This window comes from Kogia breviceps, chromosome 10 (assembly GCF_026419965.1).
Source record: "Kogia breviceps isolate mKogBre1 chromosome 10, mKogBre1 haplotype 1, whole genome shotgun sequence".
Taxonomy (NCBI): domain Eukaryota; kingdom Metazoa; phylum Chordata; class Mammalia; order Artiodactyla; family Physeteridae; genus Kogia; species Kogia breviceps.
The window spans coordinates 81415324-81439002 of record NC_081319.1 but is presented as its reverse complement, the minus strand read 5'-3'; positions in this window follow the sequence as shown (position 1 = coordinate 81439002).

Genomic DNA, 23679 nt, shown 5'->3' with positions numbered 1-23679 from the left:
AATAGGAGATTTTTATTATAAATGTAAGTTGCTCAACCCAAAACTGTCAAACGATTTGGAGGGTATCAACTAAAAATTAAAATTCTTTTCCCCGTCAGAATCCGTATCACACTGACCACCATATGGCTGTCATAATAATTAGTAATACTTTCTTGCTCATTTTTTAGAAAATATCTATGCATAGAAAACATCATACAGGCATTTGGACAAAAATGAATATACATGTATAAATATACAAGTCCTTTTATAACACTAATGGGATCATACTATACATGGTTTTCTTGAGCGTACATTTTGGATATATCTTTTCATATCAGTGAAGTGAAACCTAGCTTAATCTTTTAAGCTGCTTAGAATTTCTTTCCTAAATACCCATAAATATTTAGGTGTTTTTATTGTACATCACAGTGATTATAAGTTTGACGATAATAGCCAACCTTGTACATAGATCATTCATTTCTTTAGTCCTAATGGTTAGAAGCAGAGCTGTTAGGTATGAGTGTTTTCAGACTTTTGAGATATTTTATGAAATTAATCTCAACAAAGATTGTAAAATTAAACTTCTACCAGCAAGGTGTAGATAATTCCATATATCTCCACCTGACCAACATTAAGTTTTCTCGTTATTTTTATGGTTTCCAATCTTATGGATGAAATAGGGCATTTTGTTTTGATTTCTATTATTAATGAAGTTAAAATGTTATTTAGTGTGTTTATTACTCATTTATGTATATTCCTTTGTGAATTCCTGTTCATGTCCTTTGGTCATTTTTCTAATGGATTGCTCTATTTTCAAAATATTGAATAGAATTATTTAAATATTTAGAATTCTAACACTTATAAATGATGAAAATAGTTTTTCTTGTCTAATATTTGCCCTTTAATTTATTTGTCATATTAGTGACCTCCATTCTCTATTATATGATAGTTTTGATTACCAACAAAAAAGGAAGAAAAGCCAAAAATAATACTCCATTAAGGAAGCCATAGTCCTCCTTGGTTTTTCAGTAATACCTACTCCTTCCTGGATATCAGAATATATGAATATAATAACATCTAAGATCTCACAAAAACTAGTGATTCCAATTTTTAAATAAATTTAATAAAAGGAAATTTTTAAAAATCATTGGAAACTGTTCTAGATATTGAGGAGAACTTTACAAAAAGAAATTCGGTAAGTTGTTTTTAAAAATTAAAAATAATTATCATTCCACATTCATCAAAAGTCAACTTGAGATTTATTTTTAAATCATAGCTTTAACCATATAAACAAAAAGTGTGAGTTGATATTTTTAAATTTAAAAGTTATGCCAGTAATTTTACATTAATGATGTCTGTGCATGTGCATGTATATGTATGTGTTTTAAGTGTATGAATTTTAATTTATTTTGGCTGTTTTATCATGTGCCTCTCCACTGATATGTTTTTGGTTAGAACATCAAGGCACAAGAGTAATTGTCAGCTTTTGTGTGCTGCCTAGTTGGTGTGTGATGGCTAATTTTTGTACCTGAAGTTTCTGGTGGAGTGTGGCCAAAGAATGATGTATAAACTAAAAGAATCTCATTAGGGCTTCCCTGGTGGCTCAGTAGTTGAGAATCCGCCTGCCGATGCAGGGGACATGGGTTAGTGCCCCGGTCCAGGAAGATCCCACATGCCACGGAGCGGCTGGGCCCGTGAGCCATGGCCGCTGAGCCTGTGTGTCCGGAGCCTGTGCTCTGCAACGGGAAAGGCCACAACAGTGAGAGGCCTGCATACCACAAAAAAAAAAAAAAAAAAAGAATCTCATTAAACTGCTAAGGAAAGACAGTGCCAATGGGAGCATCTGTTCTCCATTCTCCATACTAATGCTGTAATATAGAAAGAAATTAAGCCTCTCACTATATAATATTTCCTTGTGACTTTTTATAAGCAAGATTTCATTGAAGTTTCTCTAATTGGCTATGTCATTATCAGCTTATATTTTAGTAATTGAATTGTTAGTATGAAAATCTATCATTAAAAAACCTATCATTAGGGCTTCCCTGGTGGCACAGTGGTTGGGAGCCCGCCTGCCGATGCAGGGGACACGGGTTCGTGCCCCGGTCCGGGAAGATCCCACATGCCGCGGAGCAGCTGGGCCCGTGAGCCATGGCTGCTGAGCCTGCGCGTCCGGAGCCTGTGCTCCCCAACGGGAGGACCACAACAGTGAGAAGCCCGCGTACCGCAAAAAAAAAACAAAAACAAAACCAAAAAAACCCCTATCATTAAAAAGTACATAAATGTAAAAAAAAGTTTGGACAACAACAACAAAACGTCTGTCAAGTTACCAAACTATAAACACTACATAGACAAGGCTGACAAATGCTCAAACTGGATCCTGGATTTGGGATTGATAATTAAGAGGATGTTAAATCTCTTTCTGTGGAGAAATATAGATAAAACCAAACTTTTTTTTTTCTTTTGAAGCATTTATATAGAAGTTAAAATGACCTAAACATGACCAAGCACTCATTTTCTCAAAAACTTTTACTGGACTCCTATTATGGGTCCAGTCACAAAGCTACCTTGCCTAACTTTTCTGACAGTGAAAAAGTATTTTCTACCTTCACTTACAATAATTAAATGAAAATTAAAAGAGCTAGAAAACAACATTCTTTCATTATCAGCTCAGCAACTATTAAAATATCTGATGACACCTAGTGCTGACCAGGGTATAGGGAAGCTACACCTTGTACAATTTTAGTAGAACTGTAAGTTGATACAATACTTTGGAAAGGCATCTGTCGAAATTATCAACATTTAAAATATGCATATTCTTGGACCAGCAGTAATAATAATGATAATAATTTATTTCACAGAAATAATTTATATAATTGTGTGATGATAGATATGTAAGAATATTGATTGCAGTGTTGCTTAATAGTGATTAGTTATCTCAAATAATGTTTACTAAGAGAATTAATAATAGTTACTATTGTATGGATGATTTTCAGTTTCTTCTTTATATATTCTGTATTGTCTGAAAGTTTTATAATAGCGGTATATGTAAACTTTAACCTGGAATCATTATCATGATATTTCATTTAAAAATTTTAAAACCAAGGATGATATAGAGTCCATGTTACTCAATTTAAAAACTAAAAATCAAAACAATAATACAGAAAAACATAAGCTGGGAATTTAAGTGTTTTGTGTATACAGGAATTGAGTCACTTCAAAGCTAAAGACCTGGAAACTTGACACCTGATTGGCTAATGTTATTTTGTAAAATTGAGTTACAGTTTTGGGGTAGGTGAGATTCTTGGACTGCCACCACTTGAAATGAAAGCAGTATACCACTTAGTAGGAAATGTGATGTAAGTAATGTCTCTATATGTTGTGCAATAATTTATACCAGCAGTCCCCAACCTTTTTGGTACCAGGGACCGGTTTTGTGGAAAACAATTTTTCCACAGACCGGGGGTGAGGGGGTGGGGTGGGGATGGTTTCAGGATGATTCAAGCACATTACATTTATTGTGCACTTTATTCCTATTATTATTACATTGTAATATATAATGAAATAATTATACAACTCACCATGATGCAGAATCAATGGGAGCCCTGAGCTTGTGTTCCTGCAACTAGATGGTTCCATCTGGGGGTGATGGGAGACAGAGACACCCCAAACGTGTGGCTTATGTCCAGTCTACTCCATGATCTCCTTTTGGCTGCTGTCACTGCAGGAAACCCTGCTTCACAAAGACAGGGTGTTGGAAATGGAAGCAGGCTTCTCAGTGATTTTGTGGCAGTCTCAGGATATTTGGCCTTGACTTTGATCCAGAAGGTGTGGAGATTTGAGGGTGTCTCAAACATACTTTTAATGTCACATGTCTTTTGCAATCTCAAGCACTTGATCCTGTTCTAGCACAGATGAAGTCGATTCAGCTGGCTTATTCACAAATGGGTCGCGGATCCGTTCCTCCCCAGTCTGGGGGTCTTTTGTGGTTGGGAAGTAATGATCAAACTCTTTTGAAAGCTGAGATAGGAGAAAGAAGGCCCTGGCTCAGTCTCTTTCAAAATCTCTGCTCATGTTTGAAAGATGTCAGAAATCCCAGTGTTCACTCACCATCCCCGTAAGTCCTGTTTGGCTTTGAATGCAACCACTTTATCTGCCGACGTGAACACAACTGTTGTTCTCCCCTGAAGTGACAGATGGGTCGCAACTTTTGCGACCCATTCCGTGTCACTGAAATATGTTGTCAATGGTGACTGTTCTTCTAAAAGAAATCTCTGGAGTGGCTCTCATAACTCAAAAACTCTAGCCAGTGATCTACCTCTAGAAAGCCATCTCACTTCATTGTATAGGAGAAGATGTATGCTCTGCACCCATCTCCTCACAGAGCTGTGCGAGCAGACGTGAGTTGAGGGCCTGTACTTCAATGTGGTTGATCATTTTAATCACATCCTGAAAAACGGTGTTAAGTTCAGGTGACATTTTTCGGCTAGCCAGCATTTCTCTGTGGATGACACGGTGCATAGATTCACATTCAAAAGCCACCTCTTTGGCCGGAGTGGTGAAACCAGAAAGCTGTCCAGTCATGGCAGCCGCTCCGTCCGTGCATACAGCAACACAACATGACCAATTCCGTTTTCCTGGTATGTAATCATTCAAAGACTTGAATAGTTCTGCAGCTGTGGTGTTGGTTGGCAAGAAAAGTGCACATAACATATCCTCATGCGCATCCTCCTGAGAAGCATATCACACATAAACAAGCACTGTGGCCTTGCTGTCAACGTCAGTAGACTCGTCGAGCTGGACCGCGTACCACAGTGACTCGTTAATCCTCTCTAACGATTGTGCCTCAGTATCTTCTGCCATTTCATCAATGTGTCTAGTTATGGTGCTAGCCAAAAGAGGAACACGTGCCACCCCTCTAACTGCAGCCTCGCCTAAAAATTCACGACAGATGTCCTTAGCAGCAGGCAGGATCAACTCTTCACCAACAGTAAAGGGCTTCTTAGCTTTAGCAATGCGGTTAAGCCACTAAGAATGATGCTCTCAGCGCACACACATTTGACGAAGCGGTGGCCTTCAAATAATTGCTTCTGTCCTTCCTGTTCGCAGTTTTTTCTTTTGAAAAACTCCAAAGGCTTGTCTTTAATGCAGGTGCTTGGTCTCCATGTGGCAAAGCAGTTTTGAAGGTTTCATGGCTTCACTGGATAGCCAGTCGCCACATATCATACAAAGCGGGCTTGGAGAAGGTGAATCACCTGTTGCAGTGAACCCATAATTTAAGTAGGACTCTTGGTATTTCCTTTTAAATGCAGCTTTCTTTTTGTTGGCAGTCCTAGAGTCTTCTGCTGTCTCATCATTGGGTCTTTCCCCCTTTTCAAAGAAGCTCTCCAGCGGCGTTTGTCTTTTACTCGTTTTGGCGAGCGTTAGCTGGTGGGCTTACCAGCACTGTGACTGAGACAAGTGCACAGTGTGGGGAAAGAGGCGCAGCTGGAAGTGGTAAGTAAAATGACGGGTGGGCCACGTGCAGACTAAAATAAGTGTTGGATTCTGACTTAAAGCCTGCCACCAGATGCAGCCTAATTGTCACTTGCCACTCACCAGTAGGGTTTTGCTATGAGTCTGCAAGCCATTGATTTATTATGGTCTCTGTGCAGTCAGACCTCTCTGCTAGTGATGATCTGTATCTGCAGCCACTCCCCAGTGCCAGCATCACCGCCTCAGCTCCACGTCAGATCATCAGGCATTAGATTCTCATAAGGAGCGTGCAACCGAGATCCCTCACATGCACAGTTCACAGTAGGGTTCGCCCTCCTATGAGATTCTAATGCCGCTGCTGATCTGACAGGAGGCAGCGCTCAGGCTGTAATGCGAGTGACGGGGAGAGGCTGTAAATACAGATGAAGCTTCACTTGCTCGCCCACCATTCACCTCCTGCTGTGCAGTCCAGTTCCTAATAGGCCATGGACCACTACTGTTCCATGGCCCAGAGGTTGGGGACCCCTGATTCATACAACCAAGAAATCCCCCAGATTAATTTGGAGAGTGATAAGTCTTCAAGGAAACATATACACGATAAAAATTAAGAGAAGGAACCTCTGCAATGCCATTGATTGTTGAAGAGTGTGTAAAATTCAGACCTGAAAAATAAATGAATGCTGGTAAATTATGCTAAAAATATCTAAGTTGAAAAATATCTCAATAAAATGACTACATACTTCTAGAAAGTTTGTCATACAAGTGAATTTTTCTAAAGTATGTTATTTTTCCTTCACAGTGACTTTCATTATAAAATTTAAACTGGCTGTAAAATTTAATTTAGTATACTAATTTAAACACCTTATGACACATGAGCTTTTAGTCATATAGGAGAAGCCATATTTATCTATAGTAAGATTAGTAACTGTATCAATGATTTATTTAAATCCCCCTTGAAAAAATTATTCTATTAACAAGAGGATTTCCTTTTATAAATTTTAAAGAAAAATGAGAAAAAATTCATTAAAATTGTCTAGGGTAAGCACAAATTCTTTCTGTTAAATTTCTACAGAATACTAGCAGAATAGCTGTGTACTCCAGAAGAGGGACCACAGCTCATGATCTTCAAACCCAGGGTTTCCTCAGGGCTTTACAAATCACATGGAGCACAAAAAGGAATATGTTCCCAGCCTCCCTAAGCCCCTCTTGCCCCACACCCATGGAACTGAACTCCTGCCCTGTCTGTGTTTGAGGACAGGTGGATCTGGACAAGCACAGAGGAGGTGACCATAGGCCACACAAGAACACTGCCCCATCTTCCTCTTCCTTGTAGACATAAATTATTTCCACTTACCTCTACATAGTGAGTTTAGATAATATTTCCCTTGGGAGGGAAAATGTAAATTGCTAACACCAGGGCCCATCCCTCCAGGAAAGAGATAGATGAGGAATTTGGTAGCTTTTCTATAGTTTCATAAAGTTGCTTAGTAGCCCAATAGGGGAGGAAACCATGCTTGAGTGGATGAAGCTGAGAACTGAGTAACTTGGAAAATGCATGGGATGACAAAACTGCTCTGGTTATGTGAATGAACCAGAAGCTTAAGATAATAGGCTTTATCAGGCCAGCTGGGAACAGCTTCTATAACCAAGAGCCTCATGGTAAGAACTTACTTATAGAAGAAAAAGAGACATATCTAGGGTGTAGACATATGGGCACTGACTCTACCACTCCAGAAGTGCCATCATGGACGTATTGAAAGGAGGTAACTTCTGCCTGATTTAGATATCTTATTTTCCAAAGAAAGGCCAGTTCCACTTCCTCCCTTCAGGAGAAAAGGCTTAGAGTAACACCCTCCACCCCATGACTAATAGGGAGAGGCTAAGCAAAGAAGCCCGACCCCTGAGACTAAAGAAAGAATGAGACAGTCCTGCTCAGTGATGACCGAGGAATGCAGGTGAGTAGAGATCTTCTTCCAAAATCTGGAGCATTATCTAATCTCAGCATCTCAGATGATCACAGTTAGCAACAGAAGCCACATTAGATAACATCTTTAAACATAGTCTCACCTTTAAGGCATTTACTAATTTTTACTTTACTAAGTCTGTAGTATTGATTATAATTATGGAAACATTTAGAAAAATAATAATAGATTTTTCTGATTTAGAAAGTTAGATTTTTATCAAATTAGTATATTCTTAAGTCAGTTATGAAATTATTAAGCTAACATATTCCATTTTCCCTTCTTCACAATAGAACCTTTATTACTTAGTTAATTTATGTTGGGTTGAATTTTCTAGTATTTTCCAAAGTGGTGCTTCCTGCTCTTCTCCAATAAAAAAGAGTGATGCAGAATTCAAACCTTACTTTATTTTTTAAAAACTTTGATATTATTTAATTAAAATGACTAATACACTTCATATATATATCATCTCTCCCTCTCTCTCTCTATATATATATATGTATATATATATGTGTGTGTGTGTGGGTGTGTGTGTATATGTGCCTGTATGTGTGTGTATATAGTCAATCCTCATTACTTGCAGATTCTGTATTTCTGAATTATCCAACTAACTAAAATTTATCTGTTACCCCCAAATCCATACTTATGTGCTTTAATGGTCCTTTGTGCATATTTTTTGTAGGGAGAAAAATATTTGGGTTGCTGGAAGCACTCATTCCCAGCTGAGGTAGAGCAGGGCTATGCTCTGCCTTCTTGTTCCAGCTCTCCTACTGTAAACAAGTACCCTCTTGAAGGTCCACTTAGTGCCACATTTTCACATTTTTGTGCTTTTTATTAGTGATTTAGCTGTTTAAAATGGCACCCAAGTGTAGCACTGATGAGCTCTCTAACATTCTAAGTGCAAGAAGGCTGTGATGTGCTTTAATGAGAATATACGGTCACCCCCTCTTATCCTTGGAGGATACACTCCAAGATCCCCAGTGGGTGCCTGAAACCACAGATAGTACTGAACCCCATACATACCGTGTTTTTTCCTATATATACACACACCTATGATAAAGTTTAATTTTTAAGTTAGACACAGTAAACGATTAATAATAAATCTATAATAATAAATGAATAGAACAATTTTAACCATATATTGTAATAAAAGTTATGTGAATGTGGTCTCTCTTTCTAAATATCTTATTGGACAAATTTAATGCCTTTTCCATCTTAACTAAGCACTTATGCACTGTGGCTATAGTTTTTGCAGTTTGAGGTGTGACAGCAAAACTAGTCTGAAATTCTTTTTCCTTCTTTTAAAATTTCACAGATAGAAGATTTAGATCTTAGCAACCTCAGCATATGATTTTTCTTCTTTCCTTATTAAGTCGAGAACTTTCACCTTTTCACTTAAAGGAAGCATTTTGCAGTTTCTCTGGCATATCCGAATTTCCAGCATCACTACTCTTGGACTTTAGGGTCATTATGAAATAAAATAAGGGTTACTTAAATACAAGCACTGGGATACCTCGACAGTCGATCTGATGATCAAGAAGGCTACTAAGTGACCCGCAGGGGGATACGCTGGGTGGAGGGATGATTCACATCCCTCGTGGGATGGAACAGGGTGGCATGATATTTCATCAAGCTATTTAGAATGAGACACAATTTAAAAATTTAAATTGTTTATTTCTGGAATTTTCCATGTAATATTTTCAGACCATGGTTGACTGCAGGTAACAAACTTTGAAAAGCAAAAACATGGATGGGGGCACTACTGCATGTGTGCTAGGTCAGGGGTCCTCACCTGGGCCATGGACCAGTACCAGTCCGTGGCCTGTTAGGAACTGGACTGCACAGCAGGAGATGAATGGTGGGCGAGCAAGTGAAGCTTCATCTGTATTTACAGCCTCTCCCCATCGCTTGTGTTACCGCCTGAGCTCTGCCTCCTGTCAGATCAGCAGCGGCATTAGGTTCTCAAAGGAGCGCGAACCCTACTGTGAACTGCGCATGTGAGGGATCTCGGTTGCGCGCTCCTTATGAGAATCTAATGCCTGATGATCTGACGTGGAGCTGAGGTGGTGATGCTGGCACTGGGGAGTGGCTGCAAATACAGATCATCATTAGCAGAGAGGTCTGACTGCACAGAGACCATAATAAATCAATGGCTTGCAGACTCATATCAAAACCCTACTGGTGAGTGGCAAGTGACAATTAGGCTGCATCTGGTGGCAGGCTTTAAGTCAGAATCCAACACTTATTTTAGTCTGCACGTGGCCCACCCGTCATTTTACTTACCACTTCCAGCTGCGCCTCTTTCCCCGCACTGTGCACTTGTCTCAGTCACAGTGCTGGTAAGCCCACCAGCTAACCCTCGCCAAAACGAGTAAAAGACCAACGTCGCTGGAGAGCTTCTTTGAAAAGGGGGAAAGACCCAATGATGAGACAGCAGAAGACTCTAGGACTGCCAACAAAAAGAAAGCTGCATTTAAAAGGAAATACCAAGAGTCCTACTTAAATTGTGGGTTCACTGCAACAGGTGATTCACCTTCTCCAAGCCCGCTTTGTATGATATGTGGCGACTGGCTATCCAGTGAAGCCATGAAACCTTCAAAACTGCTTTGCCACATGGAGACCAAGCACCTGCATTAAAGACAAGCCTTTGGAGTTTTTCAAAAGAAAAAACTGCGAACAGGAAGGACAGAAGCAATTATTTGAAGGCCACCGCTTCGTCAAATGTGTGTGCGCTGAGAGCATCATTCTTAGTGGCTTAACCGCATTGCTAAAGCTAAGAAGCCCTTTACTGTTGGTGAAGAGTTGATCCTGCCTGCTGCTAAGGACATCTGTCGTGAATTTTTAGGCGAGGCTGCAGTTTAGAGGGGTGGCACGTGTTCCTCTTTTGGCTAGCACCATAACTAGACACATTGATGAAATGGCAGAAGATACTGAGGCACGATCGTTAGAGAGGATTAACGAGTCACTGGGGTACGCAGTCCAGCTCGACGAGTCTACTGTCGTTGACAGCAAGGCCACAGCGCTTGTTTATGTGTGATATGCTTCTCAGGAGGATGCGCATGAGGATATGTTATGTGCACTTTTCTTGCCAACCAACACCACAGCTGCAGAACTATTCAAGTCTTTGAATGATTACATACCAGGAAAACGGAATTGGTCATGTTGTGTTGCTGTATGCACGGACGGAGCCGCTGCCATGACTGGACAGCTTTCTGGTTTCACCACTCCGGCCAAAGAGGTGGCTTCTGAATGTGAGTCTATGCACCGCGTCATCCACAGAGAAATGCTGGCTAGCCGAAAAATGTCACCTGAACTTAACACCGTTTTTCAGGATGTGATTAAAATGATCAACCACATTGAAGTACAGGCCCTCAACTCACGTCTGCTCGCACAGCTCTGTGAGGAGATGGGTGCAGAGCATACATCTTCTCCTGTACACTGAAGTGAGATGGCTTTCTAGAGGTAGATCACTGGCTAGAGTTTTTGAGTTATGAGAGCCACTCCAGAGATTTCTTTTAGAAGAACAGTCACCATTGGCAACATATTTCAGTGACACAGAATGGGTCGCAAAAGTTGCGACCCATCTGTCACTTCAGGGGAGAACAACAGTTGTGTTCACGTCGGCAGATAAAGTGGTTGCATTCAAAGCCAAACAGGACTTACGGGGATGGTGAGTGAACACTGGGATTTCTGACATCTTTCAAACATGAGCAGAGATTTTGAAAGAGACTGAGCCAGGGCCTTCTTTCTCCCAGCTGGTGCATGATCACCTATCTCAGCTTTCAGAAGAGTGTGAGCACTACTTCCCAACCACAAAAGACCCCCAGACTGGGGAGGAATGGATCCGCGACCCATTTGTGAATAAGCCAGCTGAATCGACTTCGTCTGTGCTAGAACAGGATCAAGTGCTTGAGATTGCAAAAGACATGTGACATTAAAAGTATGTTTGAGACACCCTCAAATCTCCACACGTTCTGGATCAAAGTCAAGGCCGAATATCCTGAGATTGCCACAAAAGCACGGAGAAGCCTGCTTCCATTTCCAACACCCTGTCTTTGTGAAGCAGGGTTTCCTGCAGTGACAGCAGCCAAAAGGAGATCATGGAGTAGACTGGACATAAGCCACACGTTTGGGGTGTCTCTGTCTCCCATCACCCCCAGATGGAACCATCTAGTTGCAGGAAAACAAGCTCAGGGCTCCCATTGATTCTGCATCATGATGAGTTGTATACTTATTTCAATATGTATTACAATGTAATAATAATAGAAATAAAGTGCACAATAAATGTAATGTGCTTGAATCATCCTGAAACCATCCCTACCCCACCCCCTCACTCCCCGTCTGTGGAAAAATTGTTTTCCACAAAACCGGTCCCTGGTACCAAAAGGTTGGGGACTGCTGTGCTATGTAAGCTTTATTCAGGCATAAGTTATAGTGTGTTGGCTGACAAAGGCTCTCTCCTTGACTAAACTCTAGTCAGGCTCCTTTGAGCCCTCTTTTTGACCAGGCTTTGACGTTGGCCCTTTGTTTTCCTGTCTTTGGCCTGCCCAGTGAAGTCTTAGCAAGGTATTCTCTTAAATCAGTTTAGGGAAACATCCTTCCACCCTGATATCTGATCACCTTTGAGGTCTAATCAAGTTCCTCATCCTCCACTCTTGATGTGTAAATCCTTGGCCTGCCAGTAAGAAGAATCCTGTTAGGTCAGTAAGAATCTCCCTACTCTTGAAGTCTCCTCTTAATAACTTTCTATCCTCTGACCCCCTCACTCTGTTGGCTACAAATTCCCATTTGTTCATGTTGTATTCAGTGTTGAGCCCTATCTCTTGCCTATTATAGTACCCCTACTGCAATAGTTTTGAATAAAGTCTTCCATATCATTTTAGTAAGTACCAGAATCATTTTTTTCTTTTACACGGCCAGGTGTTCAATGTTAATAAATCAATAACATATATTAAATAAGGTGTCTTCAAATAGAAACACACATAAAACAAGGTTATACATTGGTTAGGTGATGAAAATGTTGTGACCAGAGAGGTCCATAGGAACCGAATCCTGTATTTTTTCTACGAGCAATGGTTCAGTGTTTTCCAGTTCAGTATTCATAGTGACTTTATAGACTATTAACTCCTCTGACAAATAAGAATTGACTGTATATATTTTATATACACACATATGCACAATGAGATCAAAATAAATATTTTCCTTTTTTATGGCTGCACATCTTAAATTATTTGGAAAAAGCAGGCGATAATTTTGAGAAGTAAAATAGTTTCTTCTCTTTTCTGATGTCCTACCTCTCTGTCTGGTAACTTTTCTTCCAAAATATTGGGAATATTTTTGTTTCTCAACCCAGGTCAAGGAGGAGAGGGCGTGAGAGCAAAGAAGAAAGAGAACAAGAAAGAGAGATTAGATGCTTGACAGTTGAGAACAATGTCTCATGTGCCTGTGACACAAACCATCTCAGTGGTTTGCCTTGCAGAACACAGGGAGAAAATGTGACAAATAGAAAGAAAGTAGAACACCCTTCAACAGCAAAGGGAAGCTTGGAGGGAGGGAGGGGGCCAGGAGTTAGTTGGCTCATTTAAGCAACGAAGATCTGTCTTCCAGTGATACTTAAAGCAGCTGAGCTGTTCTGTTTTATATTCTGCTTTGACAGCAAGTCTGCTCTGCAGAGAGAGAGAGCGAGAGAGATGGGTTGGGGGGTGGGGAGATAGAGATCATTTCTAGATGCTGAATAGAGCAGAGCAGCCCTTAAAACGATGAATAATTCTAATGGGGGGCATCCTTGACAAGTAGTGAAAATAAAAGTAAACCACATTTCTGCATTCTGTTCTCATTTCAGTGTATTTTGCTGCTTGAGGTAAATTAAGTAATTAAGTAATTAAGTAATTTTCATAGAGAAAGTAGTTTCAGCAGCTATTCATCAACCGCATAGTAAATAATAACGACTTCCAATTTTCAATCCTAAATCTTATAAAATGGAGCTCCATCAAGTGCATTTAACATCATACCGACCTGTGATAATACAACCTGTAAAAATACAGTATAGGGATTGGCCCCAAGTTACCAGTCACTGATCAAACATGTTTCCCCTTCCTGGTTCTGGGGCTACACCAGACTAAACGTGGTAAACAAACTTTGTTGCATAGCTTTGAAGTCTTCTTGCTAGTTTCCCCCAACTTAGAAAAATTATACTATTTATAAAAGTGCATAATTTGTAATTTAAGTTAAAAAAAAGCCTTGAAATTTTTATCAAAAGCATTCAAATTACTCTCTCCGCAGGTCAGCTAATGAGTTGTCAGGGGCTGGCCCCTCACTGTAGTGCACCTCCTGCAGGCTAAGACAGTTAACCGTGTTTTCATCAAAGGAAATGCTCATTAGTAGGGCTTTCAGAAACTGATTTGATTATGGTTTCACTTGTTAAAGTGAAATATTTTGAGCTCATTAGGATGATTATGATTCAAGGTCATCGTTTGAAGCTAGTCCTGTCAATATAAGATAAATGGTCCCTCATCTTTTTCCTTCTTTACGTCTGTGCTTTTAAAATTCTTCTGTGTAAAAAGTTCCATAGCCATAATTAATTTTTAGTTCTTCTGTTACAAAGCAGTTTTAAAAAAAAGAACAAAGATTTTGGCTACCAAAAGGGCCTTGAAGAACTATTAAGAGGAGGAGGAGGCTATCTTGTTTTAGAAAAATCAGAGAAAAACCTTGAAAAGTTCAGCTTTTGAAATCCAGCTGTTTTCTCCTTGACCTTCCCAAAGTTTCTAAAAGGTGCTTTGTACATAATTTTGCATGTACCCTTTCATCTCAAAAGTATAAAACTAAGCTGAAAAACCACCCAAGAACTACCAGTGGCTTAATTAAACATCTCCTCTTTCATGGCACAAGATGAAGTTAACACCTTTTAGAGTTCTTTCCTTTCTTTTTCTAAATCTAGCACTTAAATCTCTGAGTGTTGAAGAGCCACTTAGACATTAAAGGGAGTGGTGTTAACTTCTATCAGTCAGGCAGTCTAACATGAGTTTACCCCTTTAACTTTCTTGGTCAAATATTACCTTTTCCTTTAACATTAAGGAGGGGTTACAATAAAAGTAGAGTGTTTTTTTTTAACCTCCTGTATATTATATTTTGGCAAATCATTTTGATCTTTAATATGATTGAATCTCCAAAACCCTTCCCTTTATTTCAAATCTACACTGAACTTGAGCAGTGGATGACAGTTAAAAGGTTACAATAGACTATTAACCTCTTTAGTTCATAACATTAGGCTGTTTTTTCCCCTTACTTCTGTGGACAACAAGATGATTAAAATTTATCTCTGCTTCCTAAAATAATAAATCTTTAAAGGACTTATTCTAAACCCATGAGTTTAGCATTTAAGATATCGCTTATTAATCAAGAAAGCTAGTGCCCAAACATGCAATTCTGTGACACTGGATCAGAGGTTGGTTAGTAGATAATTATTTGAGGACAGATACAAACACTGTACCTTGAAGCAATTAATTTGTATTCTCACATGTACCTAAGGGTTCCTTTGACCATGAAATTGAGAATATAATTATGAAGCTAAGTTTGAGTATTGGGATGCTTGCATGAAAGTCCCTTACATGCTAAATTAATCTAGGTTTCTTTTTAAACAAAACAAAATGAAACTAAAGCACATGGTAGGTAGACTGTGGTGGAGGAAGGGTATCTACTTCAGTGGTGTGATGGTGCCAGGATGTACATGCAGTTGGATATGTGAAAGACAGAATGAACTCATTGAACTCCCTCAAAATGTGATGGGAAAATAATGTATGAGAACTGCGGGGCCCAGAGACACCTACAGTAAAGAGGAGAGTGCTTAATTCAAATTACATGCCAAAATTGCTTGTGAAGACTACTCTTTACCTTTACTTTGCACCCCACTTTCAATTGTTACATTGGATTGTTTCTTAATGAGCCCTTATCACAATGTGTAATAATTTTATTCATTTATCATGGATCTCTCTCAAATAGGATTACAACTTCTTGAGGGCAAGAAATTGTCTTTTGGTCACTGGTGAATTCCCACTGATCAGCACCATGTCTGTTCAAAGTAGGCACTCAAATGCATTTGTTAAATGAATGAATAAATGAAACCACAGGTCAATTATATATTGATGTATATTCATTCTTTGCATCCTGGGTATTTTTTGCATCTTGCACTAAAGTGAATCCCTTTGAGCTGATGTACTCAACTGACTTCTGATTTAAATACTCCAGACAAGGCATGATGAAAGCTTGTCCCAGGGTAGGAATAGTGGGACTGCAAAAGAGAGGGAGATACAGGGTTAAATAGGAAGGAGTATCAGCAAATCTTGAGAAATATTGACTGACAGCTTGAAGGAGAGAGAAAAGGATGAACCCCAGTTTTCTACCTGGGACTATCGGATGGAAAGTAATCCACTGACAAAAATCCTAAAGGAAAAGCCAAAAGTTCACATTGGTAGAGGTGGATGATCCTAAAAGAGAATTTGTTCTATTTTAGACATAGAGGATTGAGTTGAAGTGTTTCTCGAATTCCAAAGAGAGGTTTTATTTTGTAAGACAGTGCTGGAACTCTCATATGTGCCTTAAAAGTCAAGTATTGAAAGCAACATACAGAATATTTACTACTGGGAAGATGTGGTAAAGGGGAAAGGAAATAAAAGAGGAGAAAGAGTGAATGGAAAATATGGAAAAATAGCTCAATATTTATTTGTTAGTGTGAGGGTTACTTCTGGGCACCATTTTGAAGTAGCTGAAATTGTTTTTGAAACTGTCCCACCTCATTTTCTACATGTTAATTTCATGTTTTGAACCCCTTATCCAGGACAACTGGTTTCTTCAATAAGAATAATAAGTCCCCTCAGAAGTACACTCCTTCTCACCTGGGTGTTTTATCAGAACTTCGTGCCTCCCAAGCATTCTCTGCTTCATCCTTTACACAATTAAACATCTTGTTACCCAACTTCTCTCAATTAGTTGATAATGTAGCAGTCCTGTTCAGTAACCCATCCTAATATGTGCATTACCATTTTCTATACATATAAATAAAAAAAAAATAATAAAAGCACCCAACACATGTCAAATTGAGGATGTCACCAGGAAAAGTCCCTGGGCTGTGAAGAAACTTCCTTCACTGGGCAGTTAACTTTGTGAATTTGCCACAAGCCAAAGCCAGCTTTGCAATCCAATGGGGATATATTTAAATATGGACTTCCATCCGTACATGTTTTTAACATGAGAAAGTAGATAGACACTCTCTTAGTATAATAACATAAAGAAGGGACACTGGAGAGAGGATAGCTTTCTAATACAATATGAACATGTGGATTCGTTTCTTTATACTATGCCCTGAGATTAGATCAAAAAGAGCCCTTCCTCCCTCCTTTTGCCCACCCTAGAGAACCGGGAGACATAACTAATGGACAGAGCATGAGTGAAGACTCGTGTTGGAAGTTAGGCAAAAAAGAAAGCAGGACTTAGGGCAAGAAACAAAACAAAACACACACAAAAAATGGGTTGAGGGATTCGCAGGATGAGAACAAAGAGAGAAAGAGAGCGATCAGATACAAGATAAACACTTTAGGTTTTGGTGGACTCTGGGTTGGCAAGTGGGCCTGCTGTCTCATGCCCCAGACATGTTTCTCCACATGAGTGGTCTACAGACAGAAGGATAAGCACTGGTAGAAAGACCCAAATCAGGTCAGGATGGACAGTGAATTCCTGTCATTCCCTGGGTAGTCTAACAAAGGTTAGGTCTCTGCAGCTTCAGTGCAGACAGCAGAGTATCGATCATGAAACCATCCCAAGAGGCAGAAGCCAGGTGTGTTTAGGATAGGTATGCTCTTTGTGACCCAGTCCAGCATCTTACATGTGTTAAGCTGCTATTGATTATTGATACCTGCAGGCTACAGAGCAGTATTGTTTTTAACGATGTTTCCTATGCTTGCTTTTTCAGTGTTTGCCCCATTAGCAACAAGTTGGAATATTATGCCTCATCTTTACAGGAAGGCCCTGGAAACTAATCTTCACTTAGCATTAACTTCAGCTTTTCTCCAGAACATAAAGAACACAAGGGGAGCATAAAAGAAGTTTCAAACTAAGTGTAATTTGTTCTCCCTTGATGAATAGGACAAGAGCTATGAAAAGGGGGAGACGTATCCAATGGATCATAAGTCTGGCAGACTTTATGGTGTATTTTATGTGAACACTTGTGTTGGAGGTCACGTTAGGGTTTGTGTTAACAGACTCTAATGGATTTTTACCTGAGTCGTGAAGGCCTGCACATCCTTAAAGAATATAGGAAGGGAAACATAAAAGAAGGAGAACCAGAATGTGAACAAATTGTTGTATTCCGAACGATGTAATTATTACCATTTCACCAGGCCCCAAATTCCAAGCGTTCTGAAGTGGTTCATTGGCTTTCAAAGTCATATTTATGATATGCATATCTTTATATGTTTGCCTGTTCAGTTGCATCAGATTATTCTTGGCATGAGCCGTTGAGTTAATAGTAACTGCTATGGAGCCACAAGTGGTGAATTTAGATAACAAAATTACATTCAGAGGGATCTTGTGTGAGTTTAAGCAGACTCCTGAAGGTGGTAAGCTGCTTGAGGAAGTGGTTTTAAAAAGAGTTCCTTGACAACGTTTAATTATTCCACATGTTTCTAAAATATCAGTGTCATATATTATATTGACACCGAGCAAGCAAGTATTGAGGTGAAATCTTACCGAGCAGTTCTGAACAACCAGCTTCAGGAAGTGAGGACACTTTGGTGCACAACAGGGATTACAACCATGTCATCAACGCCTGGTCCCAGGTTGTGCAGCCTCTGACTAGCAGGTCAGTGATAGGACCTCCTGCTAAAGAAGGATGTTACAGAAGCCCAAGCGCTATGGAGAGCTGGCGGTGGGGTGGGGGGAAGGTCCCCATTCTTATCCACTGTCTCTAGTGCCTTAACTCCCAGGTGAGAAGCTGGTGATGACCACTGGCCACTATGGCTAAGCGCACACATCCCTTCGTCTGAGTTCTTTATTCCAGAGATTCTGCCAATCTTCTTATGTAATTTGACCCTCGTGATTTTGTATTGGTTGTCACGTAATCATTTTGTAGCATTTGTGGCTATCAGTTTTTGCACGTGAACTTACTTTGCATGTGAAAAGTCACTTAACCAGTATCCATTCCACTCTTTAATTTTTAAAAAATGCGTTCTGCTGAGTTCTGGTTGCATGTTTCACTTGATAATCATAGTTGGTGTTTAACATGGTCGCTGTTTGTCTCTCTTTAACTTGGGCATCCAGACTTGTTTTCATGTTCTTATTACTAGCTCTCTATTCCTCTCCAAAACCAACAGATATTCAAAATATCTGCTTTGATAAAAGGAAGAGGCATTTTAAACTACCTTTAAAGTCACATCCTGTTTGGCATATGGCTTGAAAATATTTCTCTTGGAACTGCACCTTGAAAATTTCTATGTTACATTATTAAACATCCCTCTCTTCTTCCCTCTTCTTAAGTCACTAGTAGAGGAATCAGAGTTATTATTTATGATTACATTCTGACAATTATGTCACTTAATTGGATAGATCATTGATGTGATCCAAGTATGTTTATCTTATCTGCTTATGCTTCTCTTCCACTCTTTGTAGTGAGTTCTTAGACATGTACCTCTTTAAAGACAGGGAAGTGAATCTCCTGAATGTGTCCAAGCTTCCATCCAGATCTGACTCTTTTTTAATTCTGCAATGCACAGTGTATTTCACGGGGTTCTCCAGAGAAACAGAATCAATAGGATAGACAGATTCCATAAAGGAGATTTCATATAAGAGTTGGCTCCCGTGGTTATGGAGGCCAAGAAGTCACACAATCTTCCGTCTGCAAGTTGGAGAACCAGAAAAGCTGGGGTGTAATTTGGTCCAAGTTCAAAGCCCTGTGAACTGGGAGTAAGGGATGGGCTGAGGGCAAGGGGTGTAGTGGTGCTAAGTCTTGTTCTGAGTCCGAAAACCCTAGAACCAGAAGCAGCTTCCCAAGGACAGGAAAAGATAGATCCTTTAGCTCAAGCAGAGAGTGGATTCACCCTTTCTCTACTTTTTGTTCTCTTCAGGCCCTCATTGGATTAGAGGATGCTCCCCTGCATTAATGAGGGACTACTTTACTCAGTTCACTGATTCAGTGCTAATCTTTCCTGGAGACACCCTCGCAGACACATCCAGAAATAATATTTTACCAGCTATCTGGGCAACCCTTAGCCCAGTCAAGTTGACATATAAAATTAACCATCACACACAATAACTTCAGTAATTCTTAGCAAAAAAATTGTCTTCTGAATTATCCATATTTACTTAAATGGCCCAAGATGAAATAATAGCAACTGTAGATATTTTTTCTTCAATAGCTTAAAAGTGCTCTTGGAATTTTCAATTATTTAATAAGTAGAAGCCAACGAAGTTAGTTAACGTTAAGACTGAGTGTACCTGGTCACGTAACTTTGAGGAAAATTTTTAGAATACAAAACCAAAACAATACATGTCTGACATCATGGGGTCAAAAATTCCATTTGCCAGTTGGAAATCTATCATTGAGTAGAAAATAAAACCATTATTTTTTTTAGTGCGAAATCCTTCGGTTGGCTGAGGCCCTAGACAAGTTAATGTTTCCCAAATTTCAAAATGCTAAATACCTCACGGAATAAACCCAAAATGAACTTGTAATGCAGTTTCAAAATATGAAATTATTACTAGCTTTTGAATCCCTGCTGCCCACTGTCGTGTGAAAGCATGTATAACTCACCAAGAAACCAGTGAAACGAAGCCTCAGCAAATATAAACATGATTTATGGCTTTTATTTTCCCCACGTAAAATGAACATCCATGTCTTATGCCTTCTGTTTATCAACACGACGTCAGCCCTAGAATGCATTATACATCCAGTATCCAGGAGAGGTTTCTAATTCTCCACTTCTGTTCGTTAAGACCTGGGGAAGAGAATGTCTTCTTGCTCTAATTCTCCACCGTTGACAGGAGTTATGTTAGAAAGTCAAGATTCTGTAAATGTACATTGTTCCTCATTAGCCTCAAGTTGAAGACAGTATCTCATTTTTTTGAGAAGGGTTCTCAAAGACCCATTCAGGGAATCTGGGCTAATGAGGCCACAGTCTTGAATGAGAGCCGGCCTCGGATGTCTGGATTCTTGCTCTCTTGCCATCAGAGCCATGGCAGATGCCCTCTGAAGGCTGAGAGTAATTATTTTAATGACTAACCTGTGGATTCCATTTTTAAATGCCCTTCCTGAGAAAAATATATTTGCAAGTCATTTTCACTCTTTTATTTCTTTTTCTCCCCATGTTTAATCCTACCTAAATTTTATTTTATTTTTTTAAGACTTTTTTTTTGATGTGGACCATTTTTTAAGGCTTTATTAAATTTGTTACAATATTGCTTCTGTTTTTATGTTTTGGTTTTTTGGCCGCGAGGCATGTGGGATCTTAGCTCCCCGACCAGGGATCGAACCCGCACCCCCTGCATAGGAAGGTGAAGTCTTAACCACTGGACTGCCAGGGCAGTCCCTACCCGAATTTTAAAGAGAGAATCTTTTTTAGGAGTTTACTACCTTAGGATTCTGAACTGAGAGAATTGCTAAATAAAAGCGAGTTAACAGCAGGTGTAATGAGAATGACAGTAGTTAATTTATTCAGATTCTTTGTTTTAGATATGGTGCATCTAAGGATAGTGGCAGGGAAAAAGATTTATATAAATGCCAGTGAAAGCAGACATGTTTCTCCCCCCTTATCTTAAAAACTTAGTGAGAAATGTCCTTTCCTATACTGTCAAATCAAGAATTTAGCAACTCAGATACAAGAGCAAGTCTTTAAGGTTAGAACCTCAAATAGCAAAGAAATGTAACATGCTTTAAATTTTTATCCCGTTTTATTGAGATGTCGTTGACATATAACATTGTATTTATTTTAGGTCTACAACATAGGGATTTGATACTCATATATTGTGAAATGAGTAACACAATAAGTTTAGTTAACCTCTATCACCCATATAGTTCTAATTTTTTTCTTATGATGAAAAAAAATTTTAAGATCTACTCTCTTAGCAACATTCAAATTTTCGATACAGTATTGTTAACCATACTGTAGTTACTATGCTGCACATTACAACCCCAGTACTTATTTATCTCATAACTGCAATTTTGTAACTTTTGACACCTTCACCCATTTTTGCCCTCCTCCTCCCACCTTAGCCAATAACCAGCTGTTCTCTGTGTCTGTTTGTTTGTTTGTTTATTTTTTTTGGATTCCACATATAAGTGAGCTCATACAATATTTGTCTTTCTCTTCCTGACATTGTACTTAGTACTCAACTTCAAGTTCCATCCATATTGTTGCAAATGGATGGATTTTCTTCTTTTTTTATGGCTGAATAATATTCAATTCAATAATATTCAATTGTATATATATATATATATATATATATATATATATATATATATACACACACACATATATACCACTTTTTTTGTATCCATTTATCTGTCTATGGACACTAGATTGTTTCCATAGCTTGGCTATTATAAATAATGCTGTAATGAACATGAGGGTACAAATATCTTTCCAAGATAGTGATTTTATTTCCTTTGGCTATATACCCAGAAGTGGAATTGCTGGGTCATATGGTAATTCTATATTTAATTTTTTGAGGAAACTCCATACTGTTTTCCATAGTTGCTGCTACAATTTACATTCCCACCAACAGTGCACAAGGGTTCCCATTTCTCCACATCCTCCCTAGCACTTGTTATTTCTTGTCTTTTTGATAATAGCCATTCTAACAGGTATATAGTGACATCTCATTATGGTTTTGATTTGCCAGTTCTTGATAATTAGGGATGTTGAATAGCTTCTCATGTGCCTGCTGGCCATCTGTATGTTTTCTTTGGAAAAATGTCTATTCAGATTTTCTGCCCAAATTTCAGTTCGATTGTTTGTTTTCTTGCTATTGAGTTGTATGAATTCTGTATATACTTTGGATATTAACTCTTTATAAGCTGTATGATTTGCAGATATTTTCTCCTGTTCTATAGGTTACCTTTTCATTTTGTTGATGGTTTCTTTTGCTGTATAGAAGCCTTTTAGTTTAATATAGTCCTACTTATTTATTTTTGATTTTGTCACCTTTAATTTTGGTGTCAAATCCAAAAAATCATTGTTTATGGCTTCAGGTTTTATATTCAAGTCTTTAATCCATTTTGAGTTGATTTGTATGTATGATGTAATATAGGGGTCCAGTTTCATTCTTTTGAGTAACTGTCCAGTTTTTCAATCACCATCTATTGAAGAAACTATCTTTTCCCCATTGTGTATTCTTGGCTTCTTTGTCATAAATTAATTGACCATATATGCTGGCCAATATGGTTATTTCTGGTCTCTGTATCCCAGTGCATTGTTCTGTGTGTCTGTTTACAATTGCATCAAAAAGAATAAAATACCTAGGAATAAATTTAACCAAGGAGATTAAAGAACTGTACACTAAAAACTACAAGACACTGATGAAAGAAATGGAAGATTACACAAATAAATAGAAAGATATTTCGTGCTCAGGTGGTTTCCTCCTGGAATGTTCTTCCCCAGATATTGACATGATTTGTTCCATGCTCCCTTCCACTCACTTTCTTTCACTCTCCACTTAGTTTTCATCATATAAAATAGGAATTCATTGATATTTTAGGAAACACCATTCCTCATTGTTTTTCACCCTTTTTTCTGCTTCAGTTTTCATTGAGCCCTTATGGCCATTATGGCATATTATACATGGATTTAGTGATTTGCTGAACTATTTCTTTCTCTTTGTTTCTGGAATGTGAGCTTGTTGAAAGGAAGGACTGTCTTAGCCTTAGGCTACTAAAAAAAATAAAGTAGGTAATTTAAACAACAGAAATTTATTGTTATACTCTTCCAGAGGCTGGAAGACCAAGATTAAGGGGCCAGCATGGTCAGGTTTGGGTGAGGACTCTTCCAGTTTTTCAGACAACCACCCCTTGCTGTGTACTCGCATGGTCTTTCCAGTGCATGTTGGATAGAGAGAGAGCAGGAGAAAGAGAGAAAGAGAGAGGAGGATTTTTCTCTTTCTCTTCTTATAAGGCCACCAATCCAATCAGATTAGGACCCCACTCTTATGACTTCATTTAATTTTAATTACCTCCTAAAAGTCCTATCTCCAAATACAGTCTTATCGTGGGTTTGAATTTGGTGTT